The sequence below is a fragment of the Bombina bombina genome, chromosome 2 (assembly GCF_027579735.1).
Source record: "Bombina bombina isolate aBomBom1 chromosome 2, aBomBom1.pri, whole genome shotgun sequence".
Lineage (NCBI taxonomy): Eukaryota > Metazoa > Chordata > Amphibia > Anura > Bombinatoridae > Bombina > Bombina bombina.
Window position 1 is genome coordinate 1,102,036,389 of NC_069500.1, and position 17,332 is coordinate 1,102,053,720.

A 17,332-nucleotide genomic window follows, 5' to 3' on the forward strand; every position below is an offset into this window, starting at 1 on the left:
TCCTGTTTTGGTGCAGAGGAAGTTGATGCTGCTCCTGCTTTGAAATTACGAAAGGAACGAAAATTAGACTGTCTAGTCTTGGCTTTGGCTTTGTCCTGAGGCAGGGCATGGCCTTTACCTCCTGTAATGTCAGCGATAATCTCTTTCAACCCGGGCCCGAATAAGGTCTGCCCTTTGAAAGGTATATTAAGCAATTTAGACTTAGAAGTAACATCAGCTGACCAGGATTTTAGCCACAGCGCCCTGCGTGCCTGAATGGCGAATCCTGAATTCTTCGCCGTAAGTTTAGTAAGATGTACTACGGCCTCCGAAATGAATGAATTAGCTAGTTTAAGGACTCTAAGCCTGTCCGTAATGTCGTCCAGAGTAGCTGAACCAATGTTCTCTTCCAGAGACTCAATCCAGAATGCCGCTGCAGCCGTGATCGGCGCAATGCATGCAAGGGGTTGCAATATAAAACCTTGTTGAACAAACATTTTCTTAAGGTAACCCTCTAACTTTTTATCCATTGGATCTGAAAAAGCACAGCTATCCTCCACCGGGATAGTGGTACGCTTAGCTAAGGTAGAAACTGCTCCCTCCACCTTAGGGACCGTTTGCCATAAGTCCCTTGTGGTGGCGTCTATTGGAAACATTTTTCTAAATATCGGAGGGGGTGAGAACGGCACACCGGGTCTATCCCACTCCTTAGTAACAATTTCAGTAAGTCTCCTAGGTATAGGAAAAACCTCAGTACTCGTCGGTACCGCAAAATATTTATCCAACCTACACATTTTCTCTGGTATTGCAACTGTGTTACAATCATTCAGAGCCGCTAACACCTCCCCTAGTAATACACGGAGGTTTTCCAGTTTAAATTTAAAATTTGAAATATCTGAATCCAGTCTGTTTGGATCAGAACCGTCACCCACAGAATGAAGTTCTCCGTCCTCATGTTCTGCCACCTGTGACGCAGTGTCTGACATGGCCCTAATATTATCAGCGCACTCTGTTCTCACCCCAGAGTGATCACGCTTACCTCTTAGTTCTGGTAATTTAGCCAAAACCTCAGTCATAACAGTAGCCATATCCTGTAATGTGATTTGTAATGGCCGCCCAGATGTACTCGGCGCTACAATATCACGCACCTCCCTCTGAGCGGGAGATGTAGGTACTGACACGTGAGGCGAGTTAGTCGGCATAACTCTCCCCTCGTTGTTTGGTGAAATTTGTTCAATTTGTACAGATTGACTTTTATTTAAAGTAGCATCAATACAGTTAGTACATAAATTTCTATTGGGCTCCACTTTGGCATTGCAACAAATGACACAGGTATCATCCTCTGAATCAGACATGTTTAACACACTAGCAAATAAACTTGCAACTTGGAAATACAATTCAATTAGAATAATATTAAAATGTACTGTGCCTTTAAGAAGCACAGAAGATCTATGACAGTTGAAAATTAATAAATTGAAACAGTTATAGCCTCAATCCTTGTAAACAACACAACTTTAGCAAAGGTTTAATCCCATTAGCAAAGATAACAAATTCTGAAAGCAGGAAACAAATTACAGAATAAACGTTTTTATCTCAGTCAAACTATAATTCTCACAGCTCTGCTGAGAGAAATTACCTCCCTCAAAATAAGTTTTGAAGACCCCTGAGCTCTGTAGAGATGAACCGGATCATGCAGGGAATACAATGAGTTGCTGACTGAAATATTTGATGCATAGAAAAAGCGCCAAAAAACGGCCCCTCCCCCTCACACACAGCAGTGAGGGAGAACAGAAACTGTCAGAAAAACAGATTAAGCAACTGCCAAGTGGAAAAATAGTGCCCAAACATTTATTCACACAGTACCTCAGCAAATGAAAACGATTTTACATTCCAGCAAAAACGTTAAACATAATCTCTAGTTATTAAACAGCTTTATGTATTTCTTACAGTGTAATTCTAGTGAAGTACCATTCCCCAGAATACTGAAGTGTAAAGTATACATACATGACATTATATCGGTATGGCAGGATTTTCTCATCAATTCCATTGTCAGAAAATAAAAACTGCTACATACCTCTATGCAGATTCATCTGCCCGCTGTCCCCTGATCTGAAGTTTACCTCATTCCTCAGATGGCCGAGAACAGCAATATGATCTTAACTACTCCGGCTAAAATCATAGCAAAACTCTGGTAGATTCTTCTTCAAACTCTGCCAGAGAGGTAATAACACACTCCGGTGCTATTTTAAAATAACAAACTTTTGATTGAAGATATAAAACTAAGTATAATCACCATAGTCCTCTCACACATCCTATCTAGTCGTTGGGTGCAAGAGAATGACTGGGAGTGACGTAGAGGGGAGGAGCTATATGCAGCTCTGCTGGGTGAATCCTCTTGCACTTCCTGTTGGGGAGGAGTAATATCCCAGAAGTAATGATGACCCGTGGACTGATCACACTTAACAGAAGAAATATGTCTCTAGAAAGATTTATTATAGAGTTTGGAAGACTTACATTTCATGGTGTTCTTCTCATAAATTCTCCTGGCATTCTTTTAGAATTCCTAGAATTTTACAGTTCCTTCAGGATGGTTTGGATAAGGGTTTGTCTGCAAGTTCCTTGAAAGGACAAATCTCTGCTCTGTTTTATTTCACAGAAAGATGGCTATACTTCCTGATATACACTGTTTTGTACAGGCGTTAAGGCTGTGACACACTGCAAGCGGAGCGGTGCGCAGCGTGTAGATGCAGCTGTGCACGCTCAGTGTGTCTTGCCTTTTCATCTCTGAGCACTCTGCTGCATCAGGTCGCATAGCTGAGCACTCAGAGATGAAATAATTGAACTTCAGAAGCGATGCAACGCGGTTCAAAGCAGCTGCATCGCCTCGCGCCGCATCGCTTGTAGTGTGTCACAGCCTTTAATTCGTATTAAGCCTGTCATTAAGTCAATTTCTCCTCCTTGGAGTCTTAATTTGGTTCTGAAGGCTTTACAGGCTCCTCCATTTGAGCCTTTGCAGTCTTTACACATTAAACTACTTTCTTGGAAAGTGTTGTTTCTTTTGGCCATCTCTTCTGCCAGAAGAGTTTCTGAATTATCTGCTCTTTCTTGCGAGTCTCCTTTTCTGATTTTTCATCAGGATAAGGCAGTTTTGCAAACTTCTTTTCAACTTTTACCTAAGGTTGTGAATTCTAACAACATTAGTAGAGAAATTGTTGTCCCTTCCTTATGTCCTAATCCTAAGAATTCTTTGGAGAGATCCTTACATTCTTTGGATGTGGTAAGAGCTTTGAAATATTATGTGGAAGCTACTAAAGATTTCAGGAAGACTTCCAGTCTATTTGTTTTATTTTCAGAAGGCTTCTGCTATTTCCTTGGCTTCTTGGTTGAAACTTATGAAACTTATGATTCATTAAGCTTATTTGGAGTCGGGTCAGACCTCGCCTCAGAGAATTACAGCTCATTCATTTCTTCTTTCAAAAATGAAAATAAAACTTATTTTTTTGGGTTGTGGATTAATTTTTTTCAGCAGAATATGGCTGTTTTTATTTTTTTATTCCCTCCCTCTCTAGTGACTCTTGAGTGGAAGACTCCACATCTTGGGTATTGATATCCCATATGTCACTAGCTCATGGACTCTTGCCAATTACATGAAAGAAAACATAATTTATGTAAGAACTTACCTGATAAATTCATTTCTTTCATATTGGCAAGAGTTTATGAGGCCCACCCTTTTTATGGTGGTTATGATTTTTTGTATAAAGCACAATTATTTCCAAATTTCCTTTGTTGATGCTTTCTACTCCTTTCTTTATCACCCCACTGCTTGGCTATTCGTTAAACTGAATTGTGGGTGTGGTGAGGGGTGTATTTATAGGCATTTTGAGGTTTGGGAAACTTTGCCCCTCCTGGTAGGATTGTATGTCACTAGCTCATGGACTCTTGCCAATATGAAAGAAATTAATTTATCAGGTAAGTTCTTACATAAATTATGTTTTTTACCTCTGTGATTGCCTTCTATCTAAGCCTCTGCAAACTGCCCCCTTATTTTAGTTCTTTTGACAGACTTGCATTTCAGTGCTCACTCCAGGCTAACTTCACGTGTATGAGCTAAATGTTATCTATATGAAAAACATGAACTAATGCCCTCTAGTGGTCAAAATGCATTCAGATTAGAGGCAGTCTTCAAGGTCTAAGAAATTAGCATATGAACCTCCTAGAATTAGCTTTCAACTAAGAATACCAAGAGAACAAAGCAAAACTGGCGATAAAAGTAAATTGGAAAGTTGTTTAATATTACATTCCCTATTTATATCATTAACATTTTTTTTGGCCTTGACTGTCCCTTTATAGATATAGCAAATATTCATGTTTTAGAATAGAAACAGCCCATCTTGTTACAATTGGCAAAAGTGAAATGAAAGGCTCATCTGTTTAAGGGAAATGAAACCCAAAAAATTATTTTGTGGTTCAGATAGAGAATACAATTGCAAAAAAAGTTTCCAATTTACTTCTATTATCAAATTTGTTGAAGACATATCTAGATAGGTAGTGTGCACCTGTTTAGATGACAGTACTATTTGTGGTCATGTAGTGCCCCCCAGTGTTCTTGCTAATATATAACATTGTTGCAAAACTGCGGTCATACAGTGCTGCAGACACGTGCACGCTCCTGAGCTTACGTTCCTGGTTTTCAACAAATAACAAGAACACAAAACCATTTTTATAATAGAAGTACATTGGAAAGCTGTTAAAAATGTATGTTCTATCTGAATCATGAAAAGAAATAGTGTGTGTTTTATGTCCTTTTAAATTAGCAAACAGTAAGCAGGAATGCTAGTATAGTATATTGTATGGCAAAGAGCCACAGAATCATGTGCACATAATGCAGAATTATAAATAGAAATGAGAGGGCTAGGATTTTTGCCAGATTTATTACTTTGGCAACAATGACTATATTGTGCATTGTGAAACAGCCGCCACAAAATGAATAAGAATGAACAGGTTGACTGTTTTGCTGTGCCATGCTATCTTTCGGGCTACCTAGGAATTTGCAGCTTCTCTCTCTTTAAGACCTCATGACAAGCACAGGGCTTGGCAGAGAGCTGTACATAGAGTATGATTCAGCTTGGGAAAGGACAACTGCTGCCTACAGTGGAGAGTAGGAGTCCTGTGACAGATGCCAAGGTAAGCTTGCTGAAACACAGCTGTGAGGTCTGCTTCATACATGATGCAAATGAGCCCTCTGCAGGTAAAGCATAAAAAGACAGCCGAGCTATGCAGTCGCCAAACACTGCTTTTTCTTTTATCAGTGTAATAATAAATCCTCAAACCTGCACAATAAAATAAATGATACTTTAGTGTAAAAAAAAAATTATTCTATTTTGGTAGGACACTTTTTAAAAAATCTTTTTTACCATGTTTATCCCCCTACAAAGGGGTTAAATAATTTGTCAAAGTTGTGCGCCTCTGCCCCTGCTTATGAGGACTATTCTGTCTAGCCAATCAAGAACAAGCATACATACATATGCTGCAATCACTGGTCAAATTATAATCTGGAACAGAATAAGGGTAGTTCCAGAAGTGCATTCTTCTTAAGGAGACGAACACACAGTAAAATTGTATTTTTTCATTAGAATGTCCCTTTAGTGTATGTATGGTCAAAAAACCATACCATTTGTATTTTTCATTTCTTCGAAAATATATTTAATGTCAATATAGTGGCTGCTTCTTAATATTTATTGTGCAATTATTATTATCATTTATTTGTATAGCACTGCCAAATTCCGTAGCGCTGGATATTTAATATTAATATTTATTATGCAATGCAAACAAGTTGACTAAAAGGTGAGCATATTGTAAAGTAAATTAATACATAACTATATTTTATCTGAAAATATTGCTGTCAGGAATTTCATTTTGGGTAAACTTTAAAGTAATTTGTTTAAAACAAATAACGTTCTCTACATTGTAAGAATTGACTAGATCTGTGTGCTGATAAGCCAGAAAAAGCCCGGAGGTAGATACTGGCCTAAGAAGCATATCCAGCAATTAAACACTACTCCTTTATGTGCTAATTTCATAACAATACAACCTGAAGGTCACTGGAATTCCTCAGTAACGAAGACATCCTAAATCACAATTCCTAAAGTAATTTAATACAACGAAACACCCAAATTAGTCAAAGAACACCTATTAACCCCATTGGCAGCTGAAGGGTTAAAGTTCTAGTTTCAGAAAGAAAAATCAAAACATCAAAACAATGTACTTTTATTTCTTTTTTAGAATATAACCTGAAAACCTCTCTTCTCAGTACAATCTGCGAGCTTGCCAAGAAGTATGTGTGCTCCCTGGGCTCTCACATGAGGTTTATATATCACAAGATATAGGTTGCAAGACCAGAGTGGATTTTGCCCACAGGTACAACAAAGCTAAGACTGCAGATGTTCCTGCTGTACACACCCACTTAATTGGTATTCAGGTTTGTGCAGATGAGCTTTACAGGAATGCCTTGCAGGGATCCCTCTGAAGAGCTGGATGAATTAGTAAAACAAATCAACAAGAAAAAGTAAGGGGGAGGCTGAATGTATTTTACACTAAGTGAACAGAGCAAAATGTGAATAATATATTTTTGAAAACAATGTATGTAAGTTTTAATAGAACAACGTCTAAACGCAACTGTTCTCTACACAGCTGGAGAACATCAGGGAGTGGATTATTATGACTGAATAAATAAATATATAATTTTTTTTACGTTTCTATATCTTTTATTTATTTTTTAGCCATTAGATATACAGCGTGGTTTTCATTCACTTTTTTTACCAGAAGTTTTTAGGAGTCAGGGAAACTATGTAGAAGCCATACGATGTTTAGGTAACATAAGAAATAAGGTAGAAGCTTGGGGACTACCTGATCCAATGGATTTTTCTGCTGATAACAACAGATTATTTACAGAGAATCCTTTATTTGTAAAGTGAGTTGTCGATAAAAGATTGCAAGAAGTTTGTTAAGGGTTAAATGCCAGAAGGCACAGTATTACAACAAATTCTATAATATTTGTATTGTATTGTGTCCTTTCAATGTCATCTCTTCCATTCCGTACTCCATCGACTTTATAGCTAAATGATATTATTACCTTTTTCTTTTCGTCTCAGTATGGCTCAGGGAGCATAATGAGCAGAATTATACTGTTTAGTAACAGATCAGAGCTCAGTGAAAATAAGAACAAAAGAAACCCAAAGGACAAATGAAGAGACATGAGAGGGAGTGCGGCCGTTCAGCAGCTGCTCTATGAGTGCAAGTTAGTGTTCGGGCTGTAGAAGGAATACGCTCACATTCACAGCTGTAACTAAATATGACAATGTCAGCTATTCAATGCTTAATATGTTTTCTCATATTTATTCATTTATTTCAATCTGGATTCCAACTATTTATCCACAGTAGTAGCAGGGACATTCCACAGATAACTACAGCACAAGAAGGAATGATACACAGAATTACTCTTACTTTAGCCATATATATATTTATAAAGATACAATCATTTGTAATTGTGCTATGTCTATGTAAACGTTTCTGCTGCAATAATGGTCCATATGACTTTAGCATGCTACTACTAAATACCACATTTTTTATCTATATTCTTATTAGTTTTGAAGATTAGATACGATTAGAAGCATTTCAATATACATAAAAATACAAACACTTGCTAAAAGTTCTAACAACTAGAGTCAGACCCTTTAGCAAGCTTGTGACCTGTTGCCAATATGGCTGTATGCATGTGCATTTGCCTATCATGCACGTTCCCAGTGCCACAGTGGCAAGTAGTGTGAGGTCACTGGCATTAAGACCATGCACAGAAGACAAACAGACAAGTACACTGCCCCTGTCATGCCACCACAGAGTAACATGCATCCTATCACTGGCAATAACATTTATAGTGGCACCATGAAGCCCTTCATTTTTGAATATACTGGGTATATTGAAACAGTTGTATGAGCACAATCTTGTCAGGCTCATGACAATGTGTGCTTTTTTTTAGTTATATACATTTATCAGTTATTGGTATTGAGAGCTAGACTGGCAAAGCATGGGAATAAATGAACTAAAGAACAAACAGGAGATGAATGGAGTAAAAGACATAAATAACAAACGGCACCATAACGTAACTAAACCTAATCACTGGATATTACAAGTTTGGTGCATACTTTCCAGAATTCTCCCCAGGACATTTTTAATGGGCACACCATCGGGCGGATTTTACTGACCACCTGACTAAAATATAAGCCAACATTAAACTAAAATGAGCCAATAGTAAAAATGTGCAATGCTTATTGCAGAGATTATCATTAAATAAATGCATGTTAAACTATGCAATACATTTGTGCCTTGAATAGGAGAAAATGTTATCATTTTAAAAAGTATTACACTGCCCCTCACCTGCCTACTTCATAACGTCACCTGGCTGGGGGGAAAAAATCTGTGGAGAACACTGCTTTCCCTCTTCCTACAAAATTGTATAATTCTGTCTCTCTTTGGCTGCAAAGCAAGTTTACAGAGCAATTTAACACAAAGCACTAAACTTTATTGTTTGACTATGCAGAAACACAGTAATAGATACACATCTGTTCTATATTTTGAATAATATTTATTTGTTTAAATGGACATTAGGCACATATTTCTTTTGAGTAAAACACAAATTCAATAGGGAAAGCAAGAAGCAAATTATGTTACCTAAGTTTTCAAAATGCTGCAAAATGCCTGAAACCATATATCATTGGTTTTCTTTACAGAAGATCTGTGTCGTGCTCACTAATAGAATGATTTTACATCCTTGAACATTGCTGTATGTTGTACTTATATGATCAGTGCAATGACAGCTAGACTAGTTCAATTCGTAATCAACCATGGCTTACACTCTTCTACATACAGGGTACATAAAAATAGCATGAATCATAAAACCAATCCATGAGCGATTTGTATTGCTGGTGTTAACAAATGTATAAAAATGTAGGCGCTAGACATATATATTTAAAAACAAGAGAAGGAATTTATACATAGACATATGTAGAATACTACAAAACTTAGTAGCAATATATACCTGCAGTGGCTCCCTGGTTCAGATAATTTGTCACACAGCATTTTACAGCCTTAAAGGGAAAGTAAAGACCTTGAGATTTGTATATAATATGTTTTTAAGAGCCATAATAGCCACAAATGACATCTTCTAATTCGTTACTGTGTATTTCACCCAAAGTTATACAGCCGAGTTCTGCGACTATCGCTACTGATTGGATCAGTGATGGGCTCTGAGGGTCCTAAGCGGTAAATCTACTGTGTGTTTAATCCCTTTCTGGGGATAAATACATAGTAGTGTAGGGTCGATAGAGCATGTAATTTTAAAAGGGACAGTCTATTTGAAAAGGTTTATTGTTTAAAAATATAGATAATCAATGTATTACCCATTCCCCAGTTTTGTACAACCAACACTGTTATATTAATACATTTTCTACCTCTGTGATTACCTTGTATCTAGGCCTCTGCAGACTGCCCACTTAGTTCAGCTCCTTTGACAGACTTGCATTTTAGCCAATTAGTGCTGACTTATAAATAACTCCACGGTAGTGAGCACAATGTTGTCTATAAGGCACACAAGCTAGCACTGTCTAGCTGTGAAAAACTGTCGAAATGCAGCTTTCAACAGCATAGGAATTAGCATATGAGCCTACCTAGGATTAGCTTTCAACAAAGAATACCAGGAGAACAATGCTAATTTGAAGATAAAAATAAAATTGGAAAGTTGTTTAAAATTGCATGCCCTATCTAAATAATGAATGTTTAATTTTCACTTGACTGGCCCTTTAAGACTAAATAATTACAGCATGTCATTTTTTGGCTTTTATGGTCTTTTAAGAATGATAAAACAACTTTCCAATATATTTTCAATATTTATTTTGCCCCATTTTCATTCAATTTAGCGTTGAAAAAAATGTGTCTTTTCTCACTCTCATATTTTGAAATGTACCCTGCTGACATCTCAAGGCTAACTATATATATATATATATATATATATATATATATATATATATATATATATATATATATATATATACACACACACACACACCTACTTGGCTTTAGCTGATAACTAAAAAACAATGAACTTTATACTAATACTAAGTATATTGTACATTATGACCATAGCCATGTGGTCTGCAGACTCAATCCCAGATTTGCTCCTCCAAATAGGGCAATGGTGGGTGTGGTTTACCTATTGAAAAACAATAAAAGCAAACAAGATATTAATTTGTTTTAAAATGTTTTGATTTGGCTTCTATGTTATTCTAGAGCATGGCAGCAGAAATCTTGTACTTAAAGGATTCCAAAAGTTTACTTTTTTAAGCGGTATTAGATAATCAGATTCGTAGCACCAAAGTTACTATTTCAGCACTTACCTACTTATACACGAAAACGAAGTCTCCAACACTAATAAAATTATATTTTATATTGCGATTCTGATGTCACCAAAGCCAAACCCCCTATTATGGGCCTTTCACTACCCAAACGAATGTCCAATCACAATATATTTTCACACATATCATTATAATCCCATTTCGTCACTGTGCGCATGCGCATTGCATTGCGGTAACTATGTCCAATCACGATATATTTACACGCATAACATTATATGCCCATTTCGTCACTGTGCGCATGCGCACTGCATTTCAGTAACCTGCGCGAATGCGCAGAATGTACCTTTGAGACTGCACTTGATGTATAGAAGGAGAGTGACATATCATATGACGATTTCATAAGATCACGCATGCGCATTACAGATGAATACCGACATTTTGATAACTCAGGTTATCGTAGCTGATTCGTGTCTGCTAAAGAAACTGAGAGCAGTGGGTTTGGAAAACAATAAAATTTTACAGAAGCATATCTCAATAACGGTAATAATATGACACAGTAAGTGCTTCACATACCGTATATAATTGTTAAATATGAATATATCGATTAAAGAAGAGTTTTATTCTGCCTTTAGTGTCCCTTTAACAAGGTGTTTACTGTTTCAAACAGACTATTTCTTTTTAAATAACAGTACTGAGTTCTATCATAGAACTAAACTGGTCCAATAACCCTCAGTGAAATGACATCATCACTGTGCAGCCATATTCTCAATATTACAGAATAATGGAGACTATTTACAGAAATAAAGATCATTCAGTTGGAAAAGATTGATCAGTGTAAGAAATAAAGTACGGTTTCCACCATGTGGCCCTTACAATGTATGTCAGTAGAAGTACCTTTTAGTACTTGCAGTAAGATTGCTCTGATCACACAACTATTTCACTACCGATCCTCATCCTAACACACAACGTCGTCTCACATGATTCATCCATGCAGTCCACAGATGAAATGTAGGAAAAGCTTCTGCAAGTCATTCATCTTCTGTCCAGTACAACATTAGGTCAATATGTATAAAGTATGTAAGTCTGTGGTACAAATATGATCAGACACATATCTTACTAAGAGTCTGTTTATCTGGACCCATATATATGTTTAGATTAATAGGATTTCTAACATCTGTTCAACGGCTCTACCAGTGAAAACCAGATGTCACTGTCTAATAAGGTTAGACACCCCAGAGATCAAACACACTGCACTTTCACCGATTTATGTGTTTTTTTTTTTTTAAACAAAAATAAAGTCCCTAAATTCGCTGCAAGTCATTTTAATAATTAAACGTTTTTTTCTACAAATTATAAAAAAGCTGGCACAATTTTTCTATTTTGTTACATACATACCCATTACTAAAGTAAAAAGCATTAATATAACAAATAAAATGACTTGTCTCTAGTAATAAACCATTTTAATAAATTGTAAAAGATTATTCTGCCCTCTGCTGGTCATAATGAAGCACTGAAATATTTCACAAACTAGCCACTGAACGGATAATGGATATTAAAGTAATAATTAAAAAACAACAACCTATGAACAGGAATTGAAAGCTTTGGGAAGAAATGACGCTATAGCTGCTAAATTGGAAATGTATTCAGGCCAGAAGTAATTGGCTTGCATGACTTAGGCCAGGGCTAGACAGACCCAGGAGCCTGGGAGCCACTGGCTCCTAGAATTTTACCCCTGGCTCCTACATTTTTGGGTTATTCGCCATATATCTAAATACAAATACCACTGTCTGGGTTCTAAAAGTGTGAATGGCTCCTAAATATTCTTACTGGCACCTAAATTTTAAACAGATTTGTCGACCCCTGGCTTAGGCCCATATCATGATTCACCAGCATTGTTACAGAAACTGAATGGCTAAAGTTCTACACAAAGTCTGTGGCCTACCACTGTTTTCTGTTTAGCCTTTTACTCCTTAGACTCTCAGCATGGGCAACACACAGACTGCTCCTATTCTCTGCATCTGCCCATCGCCGTCTTCTCTTGTGGATTCCAAACATATTTCCGGGTCTGTGAGTATATGTAGAAAAGTGGCAATATATTTCTAAAGAATTGCTCATTTAAAGAGAGAGTAAATACCGTAACATTTTAATATGAAAGCTTAAGTTATGCAAAGTAAAAAAAAACTTAGCAATACAATTTCATTATTTATTTTGCCTATTTTCCTGTAATTTAGCTCTGAAAATTGTGGATTTTTAATTCTCAGAACAGGAAACAGAGCAACTGCAAAACCACACAGCTTCTAGTCTTGTCAGCTGCAGACCTAAGCCCCGATTGGCTAATAAAAAAAAAAGCAGGTGGTGGGTGAAGTTTGGCTGTTGAAAAAACAATTGCAGAAAACAAGATGCTATAACATTTTAAAAACCTTTAGACTTGGCTGATATGTTATTTTACAGCAAGAAATGTCTTGTATTTACAAGGTGTTAACTGTCTCTTAACCAGGATATGGAAGTCTGAATTTAACTTGATAGATCATACAAAAACCAAACACTATATCTATAGCATTGTTACAAACATTGCTGCAAATGCACGGTCATGAGCCTACCTCAGTATGCTCTCTAGGGAAGGAGCAGAGTAAGGAAAGGAAGAGAGAGGAAAACTGATACCAGAAGTAAACTAGAAAGTTTTATTTGTGTGTGTTTTTTAAATGTATTTATTCTTTTTTCTTTTCTTGCTGCCTGAATCGTGAAGGTTTAATTTTGGTCTCCATGTTACTACATATGGCACCTCAATAAAAAGCATCTGACAGGGAACACAAACAATTTGGGAGTGCACAGTGATTATTTACGGTGTAAAACTGTTGTGGAAAGGAAATTAATTATTAAACACACAGTTTTAAACATTAAAGGGACAGAGTACCATAAAATTGGGTTTCCCTTAAAGGGACATTCCAGTCAAAATTTGAATGCACATAGATTAATTAGATCTTTGAATAGAAACATATCTGCAATATACACTTATTAGCAAAAATGATTCTAGTAAAAGTTATGGCTCATTTAGTGTTAACATTTTTCTCTGCACGTGCATGTGAAGGATAGTTAGACATTTTCAGCGCACCAGTATTTTAAATACTGCAGCTGCTCAGAGTGCCAGTGGCGCTTGTATCATGTCAGCAATGAAAGTTAGTCATTACCAGATGGTACAAGCACCCTAGGCTCTCTGAGCAAGTGCTGTTGGTAAAATGCTGGTGCACGGTGCATACTTAAATACACTTAAGCTATAGCTTTTATTAGAAGCATTTTTGCTAATGCATGTATATTACACAAATGCTTCTATTAAAAACTGAAATGCATCCATGTGGATTCCAATTTTGGCTGCAATGTCCCTTTAAAGGGATATGAAACACAAATATTATTTTGTGATTCAGACAGAGCATACAATTTTAAGAAAGTTTCCACTTTACTTCTATTATTAAAGTTGCTTCATTCCCATGTTATTCTTTGTTGAAGAAATACATGAGAAGGTGTCTGAGGCACATTGTAGTAAATAGTGCTGCCATCTAGTGCTCTTGCAAAACTGCTGCCATCTAGTGCTCCAGGCATGTGCATGCCCCTGAGATTACATCCCTGCTTTTCAACAAGATACAAAGAGAACAAATTAAATTTGTTAATAGTAAGTAAATTAGAAAGTTTAAAATTGCTCTGTCTGAATCATGAAATAAACATATTCAGATCCCTTTAATGTGTTCCCAATTACTTGTTAAAGTAGCTGTAGAGTATAAAATGTATGGGGGGAAAAATAAAAACTGTATTGCCTAATTATCAACCCCCGGGAAACGATTGCTGCTTGCTGTCTTTTTTACATAGCTTTTCTATAGGGAATACTAAACTATTCATATTTTTAGTATTGTCGGTGGTTTCAGCTGGTAAAAACAGCTATTTTAAATGACAAAATAAAGGTGAATTAGCTATTTATAAACAATAACACTCCAGCATGTTAAATAGATCATTTGGAGTACATTCAATCAGAGACATTTTTACTTTACAGTGTCAGTTTAATAGTTTGTGTGTGGTTTTTTTAACCTGGACAACCAAAGCTAGTTAAATTGCACTTCTAACTTCCTTGCTAGCCTACCCCTATTACATTCTCAGCAAGTGAAGCAATGTTCTATGTACAGAGCAGACACATCACAAAGCAGGCTGTGGCTGTTTACATTTTGTGACAGGTACAAAGCCTTTACATCATTTTTGAACTGAAAAAGAACTGCAGGAAATTCCATCCTTCCTATAATCTCAGTAATGCACCTTGTCACTGCCAAGAGACCACACAGGGGGTGGTTTTAAATCATATTTGTAGATTGTTCATATTTGACTGTTCTCTGTGCTCAGGTTGCACTGTGTAAGTTTTCCTTAAAATAGTGCAGCCAGAGTGAGGTTCTGTTTGAAGAGAACAATGAAATATAACGCAGCAGTGCATTAATTGTCTCTAAGGGTTTTAGCCAGCCGTCTCTTAGCCTTTCCCAGTCTACAAAGCTGTCACTCCCGACTGTAACGTGTTTTTTGTGAGCAATGCACATTTTGTATTAATACATTTTTACCTTATAATTATGTGAGAGCAAAGGAAACAAATTTACTTGAGACATTTTAAAAACATGACAAAAATTTTATTTAAAAAAAATAAAAATCTCAATGCAGAAATTGAAAAAAGTTCTGCTTTTGAGGCTGGGATAACACTGCTTGTATAAGATTGTGGCATGAAGTATACTTGTCAAAGTAACCATATAGCAATATAATCACCGATTGACCCTCCTAAGAGGCAAATAGTCTCATAAGTTTAGAGAGCAGATTCTGCTTCCTTTCAATAGGGCATGCGGGATGGTTTGCGATTGGTTGTACCATCCACCATGTCAGATATGAGAAAGAAAGAAAAAATGCTAAGGGCCAAGGGGCGGCTGGGAGAAGTGAAGTAATATAACACCCACTGGTGGACTTCAATTTTATATATCAATGTATTGCCCTTTGGTCACTTTAACCTTCATCAAAGAACACTGCAAAGTGCAATGCTACAGATGCTGTATATTTATTGTTAATGTTTACAACACTCCCTTAAAGCAAGCTAATTAGATATCAAGGAAATGACAAGCTGTCTTTTAAAATGAAATTCAATCTTAAAGAGATAGCAAAGTCAATATTAAACTTGCATGATTCAGATAAATGTATGTGTATTTTCAAATGTGCTTCATTCTATTGGTATCCCTTGCGGAAAAAGAATATGCACATATCCTACACTAATGGGAGCTAGCTGCTGATTGGTGCTTGCACGCATTTGTCTTTTGTAAGTGGTTAACTAGATGTGTTCAGCTAGCTGTCAGTTGCGCAATGTCTTTCCTTCATCAAAGGATAACAAGATAATGAAGCAAATTTGATAATAGAAGTACATTTGAAAGTTGTTTAAAATTGTATGTTCTGTCCAAATCATGAAATACATTTTTGGGGTTTCCTGTCCCTTTAAGTTATATCAACTCTTAAAACAGCATTACACTAAAAGATATCTACTGTGTCTATGTATTTTCTGCCGGTCAGTGATGGTAAAAATGTATACAATTTAGGATTATTTAGGATGAATTCACAGCCATAAGATATGTTTATCAAATAACCAGTAATAACCAACCTAAATGTTAAGTGGTTCAATGGATTTACCACAACTTTAAAGTCTTATTTCTAAATGCAAATAAGAGCAGATCCCATTTATAATGTGGAAAATATTTTTTTGTAATGTCTGACGTAGCTGCATAATGCTCTGATCATGCATTTTAATTATTTCCATAAACTATTTATTAAACTTAAGAATATATATCTCAAAAGCTAGAATCCTTTCTTCTTCAGGGAGTTTGTTTTGGATCATATTTTTCACTTAAGAATTCTTTATATCTTTATTGTAAACAGACATCAGAAAATCCCTTTTATATAGGCATCAAAAAAGCATAGCTATTTACAGTGCAAATGATGATTTGTGTTTCCGCATAGTTTGTTGTGTAAAACCATTCAGTCTTAATCAGATTGTTTATTCTACAAATATGATTTAAAACCACCCCCTGTGTGGTCTCCTGGCAGTGACAAGGTGCATTACTGAGATTATAGGAAGGATGGAATTTCCTGCAGTTCTTTTTCAGTTTACAAATGACGTACAGGCTTTGTACATGTCACAAGATGTAAACAGCCACAGCCTGCTCTGTACATAGAACATTGCTTCACTTGCTGAGAATGTAATGGGGATAAGCTAGCAAGGAAGTAGAAGTGCAATTTAACTAGCTTTGGTTAAAAAAATCACACACAAACTATTAAATGGACACTGTGCAGTAAAAAGGTCTCTGATTTAATGTGTTCCAAATGATCTATGCAATATGCTGGAGTGTCATTGTTTATAAATAGCTAATTCACCTTTATTTTGGCATTTAAAATAGTGTTTTTTACCAGCTGAAACCACTGGCAATATTAAAAATATGAATAGTTTAGTATTCTCTATAGAAAAGCTATGTAAAAAAGACAGCAAGCAGCAATCAAGTTCCCAGTGGGGGGTGGGGTGATTAATAGTCAATACCGTTTGTTTCCCCCCCCCATACATTTTATACTCTACAGCTACTATAACAAGTAATTAGGAACACATTAAAGGGGCATGAAAATGCAATTTTAAGCAACATTCTAATGTACTTACTATTAACAAATTTTATTTGTTCTCTTTGTAATCTTCTTGAAAAGCAGGGATGTAATCTCAGGGGTGTGCATGTGTCTGGAGCACTATATGGCAGCAGTATTTGCAACAATGTTTGTAACAATGCTATAGATATAGTGTTCAAATCATGAGCAAGCTCCTGAGCCTACCTTAGTATGTTCTCATGGAAAGGAGCTGTGTGTCAAAAAAAGATACCAAGACAAAAAAAATAGAGGCAACG

At 36.2% G+C, this 17,332-nt stretch overlaps 1 protein-coding gene across 2 annotated transcripts in view; it reads right to left on the reverse strand.

Moving 5' to 3' along the window:
- FBXW7 (F-box and WD repeat domain containing 7) overlaps positions 1 to 17,332 on the reverse strand; it is a 557,745-nt gene that overhangs the window by 173,350 nt on the left and 367,063 nt on the right. The window lies entirely within an intron of this gene.